The sequence below is a fragment of the Vombatus ursinus genome, unplaced genomic scaffold (assembly GCF_900497805.2).
Source record: "Vombatus ursinus unplaced genomic scaffold, bare-nosed wombat genome assembly UNPS02014931.1, whole genome shotgun sequence".
NCBI lineage: Eukaryota > Metazoa > Chordata > Mammalia > Diprotodontia > Vombatidae > Vombatus > Vombatus ursinus.
In genome coordinates, this window is record NW_020954709.1 from 575,689 (window position 1) to 580,217 (window position 4,529).

The window sequence follows — 4,529 nt, forward strand, 5'->3', positions numbered from 1 at the left end:
TATGTAGGTGGAGAGAAGAGGAAGAATGCAGAAGATGATGTAGAGCTAGAAACAACAAAGTTTGGCAAGTGATTGATCGTGTGAAGTAAGAGTGCAGAGGTGAGGAGGATATTGAGACTATGAGCTTGGTCTACTGAATGGATGGCCAGATTCTCTACAGTAATAGGAAAGCTGGAGAGGGAAAGGGAGTTGGAAGGGAATCAATCCACAGACATGTATTAAACACCTACCATGTTTCAGACAATGTGCTAGGCACTAGAAAGATAATGACTTCCTGTTTTGGATATGTTGATTTTGAGATGACTTAGACAGCCACTTAGAAATATCAACTAGGCAGTTAGTGAACCAGGATTGGAGCTCAGGAAAGAGACTATATCTTATAGGACAAGAATAATTCCTCAGAAGATGAGAGCTATAAAATCTGTTACAAATGCAGTGAAAGGCCTTTTGTCCAAATGATCTCCTGTTCACAAGCTGAATCATAAGCAAAGGGTAGATCACAGGAACTTAGCAACTAAAATAATGTTTCTAGGTACCCCAGGCTTCACCTCTTTACCCTGAGATGACCTCTGAGGATTATAGACTAGTAGCAATGAGCGGTGGTAGTGAGGAGTGGGAAGAAATCCGCTCTAACCTTAGGAATCCATGAATCTTCCCAAAAGGTCAATTTGTATCCACTCCCCACCTCCCCTCAACTCCCCCCTTTCCCATCAAAGAATCTGTTGCAATCAGGTCCTAGATAATCTAATCTGAAATGAGACCTTTTAAGAACCAAATCCAATGCTGGATGGTATGTATGGAGGTATGGGGGAATGATAGGAATGGATGGGTAGGATATTAGAACACAGAGGGATTAAAAAGTACCTACCTTCCCATGGTACATTCCCTTCATGCCCCATTATCAGGAGATAGTCTGGATTTGCACTGTAATTCATAGGGAAGCAATGGTGTTTTCCTAGGCCTAAAATTTCATTCATGTAAGGAACCCCAGTGCAGGATTTTCTCCAATGTGGATGAGCACTTGGGATACAAAAACACAAATAAACAGCAGCTACCATCAAGGTGCTTACTTGGAGAGATCACTGAATGGGTGTTGCCTCAGTCAAACTGAGACCTGTTAAAGACCTCAGCTTAAAAAAGCCAAGGTCTCCCACTGCATCCTGGGCCATCTCCAGTTGTCCTAATCTGTATCTCATCACTGGACCCAGATGGCTCTGGAGGAAAAAGTGAGGCTGGTGACTTTGCACAACCCTCCCTCCCTTAAATCTAATTCATTTGAATGTCATGGCATCACCTCCCTGATGTCATAGTCCTGCTTGAGAATGAAGGACAAACAACAATAACAAATAGACAAGCAAATGTAGAATGCATGCAGAATGATAGAGTAATTTCAATAAGGAGAGATTATTAATAATTGCTTGGATCAAGATAGACCTCATGTTGAAGGAGGCACTTGAACTGTGTTCTGGAGGAAGCTATAAATTCTATGAAGTGGAGATAGAGAAGAATGCATTCCAAACATGGAGGATAGCTTGTGCAAAGGCACAGAGGTAGGAGATATACTATTCTTTATGGGGACAGGTTAGTTTGACTGAGATGAAAGATGCAATCAAACATATTTACTGAGTACCTAGGGTGTCCAAAGTCCCTTTCAAGGGCACCACGGCTCTGCCACTAAATGTGATCCAACACTTCTGCTTCCCATCAAACATCTTCGTTTCTACTACCCCTAGAAAGCACATTAAAAACACATAGAAGGGAAGGGAAGGGAAGGAAGGCAAAGCAAGGCCAGGGAAGGGAAGCCTCTGAAAATGAGAAAGTTAGACTCAATGGCATCCAAGGTCCTTTTCAGATCTAAACCTATGATCCTATGAAAATGACTCCATAATTGTGTATGACCTACCAAAGAGCTGACAACATCATCTAAGCAAGGATAGCTTACCGTTTCAAAGAATGTAGTTGGCGCCAAGACACAGGCTGATTGATCATTTTAACTGTTTAAATGGAGGAGCTAATTCATGTTCTGATTGAAAGTCTACCTTACAACAAAACAGCTCTGTGCAACACTTCTTGTGGGGAGCCAGTCCTGCTTCAAAGAGACTCTTGCTTCCCGGGACTGTATGCACTATTTTCTTTATGCTTTGCCAAAATGTTTATTTGCCATAGCATAGACATGGGCTAAATATCACTTACGTAAAGGAATGTGAATCACAGAGAAAGGATGATGTTACATGCTCACAGATGCCAAAGTGATCAGAAACACTTCAGAGATGAAGTCTAACTCATTACTTACCTCTCTAATATTTCAGAGGATTGCACAGGGGCCGGTGAAAGATTCTACAAACAATATGTAAAGGAGCCATCAGCACGCGGGCACTTAAGCAAGCAGGACATGTTTGGGGATAGTGAATGCATGTGCTAAAATCACTTAATCATATTACCATTAGCAAATACCTGTTAGCTGACGCATTTTCTCACTGGCACTCTCTAAAAGAATTATAATGGTACAGCCTTGTGGCGCTATCATTGAATGAAAGGTGAAGTCTCTCTCTGCCAGGCTTCTTTGCAAAATCAAGAGACTAAAACTTTCTTTGTTAAGTCAATTGTTTCTAGAATTCTGACTATGTTTTCCCATACACAGAGTGCTGAAAGTAGTGGTTAGGTTCTCAGCACATCTTATGGACAATAGCTTATATTTATATGACACTTTATATATTATCTTATTTGAACATAGTAGTAATCAGCTGAAATAGATAATAAAGTGTAGGGGAGGTGCTGCCCATATAGTTTGGATATATTTCCCTATGGATTGTCTCAACTGGACGACAGGAGGAATGAATATCTATGGAATATTGTCTATTCTTCTCCAAGAGAGGCTTTGATTTCTGCCTTCAGGGGAGTAGGAAAAGAGCACCTGAGACTGGTCATGATGTTCTCCTCTGAGACTGGGTTCTCAAGAATATATTTGTCTGGTCCCAATGAATATTGCTAGGTTACAGGAATGATTTTGTTTAAGTTTAAGTGGCTTTCCTGATCACTGCTCCTTAAAGGGGAACAATTTTTTAGGTTCAAGATGTTTTCCCCATTGCCAACACTTAAAAGAGAGAAGTAGCTCAGGTTTCTATCCACAAGCTTGACTCATCCCCACTGCTACCATACAAATGCTAGTTACACATAAGATCATCACAAATAGTTAATAGTGAATAAACTCACTTATCTAAGCAGATAGTAAATAGAAATCAGAAAAGTTACACAGATTAAAATATGCCAGACAATGCACACAGTGAATAAGCTCCCTGTAAATTCTTTACTCCCACTTGTAATGAGATAATTCAACCAAGAAAGTGAGAAAAAAAAATTCCCTGAAGTTTCTAGAGAGGAAAAAATGGAAATCAGGGACTTGTTCAGGAGTTGGCTTTCTTCTACATGTCAGCCTTTCAAAGTATTCTTCTCCTGGGGCCTCTCCCTGAAGAGAATCTGAAACCTCTTGTATCCTCTCTTGAAGATGGAAAGAAGAGGAATATTTCTTCTCTCCTAAGCCCACATGCCAATGCCACCCTTCACGAGGTAGGAGGAATCATTCTCTCCATCAGTCCAAAATTACACCTAGAAGTAGTCAATAAAATGTTCCTGGGCAGCCCAGGTTAACATAAGCATTATTATCCTCTGATTTTTCCAAGGCAACATTAAGTTAGTAGGGGCAGAGTTTACTTATTACTAATAATCAGAACTATCTAAAAGGTGAATTGGCTGCTTCCAGATATAGCTCGGTTCTCCCTCATTAGAGGTCATGAAGACTAAAAACAATTGCTTATGGAAAATGCTATAGAAGCTATCGTCTGTCAGGTATGGATTGGAATGAAGGTCCCACTTAGGTCTCAGCTTTTATGGTTCCATAAATTGGCTCTTAAACCCTGGTTTTCTGACTCTAAGCTTCACGTACTATCCAATGATCACTCAGCAACCCCATCTCACAGCTATTTCTCATGCAGGGAGCAGTATCAACTAAGAAAGAGCAAATTTGACCAGTTCATTAAGACCAGGGTTGAGTTCATTGGCTGCTAATAGGCATATTCTAAGGCTATATATCACTGCTCAAGTTTTCCTTTCAAAGAGCCATTTGATCAATCAGGTTTGAAGTTAAAGAAATAATTGAAAACTGTGAAGGACATGCTAAGCTGAAAAACTGGTAAGTATCACACTTAGACTTCTTACAAATAATATAGTCTTTTTGAATAAGAAAATCAAAAGAATAGATGATTGATTGTGATATAATATTTTAATATTGTGAGCTCATCAATGTTAGTGTTCTCTTATGAGGATACTCCCTCCAAATTAACAAATATTTATCAAGTACCGGCTATATAGTGGATAGAGCAATGGGCTTGGAATTGGGAAGACTCATCTTTCTGAGTTCAAATCTGGTTTCAGATGCTAACCATGTGACCCTAGGCAAGTCACTTAAGTCTGCTGCCTCAGTTCCTCATCTGTAAAATGAGTTGGAGAAGGAAATAGCAAACCATCCCAAT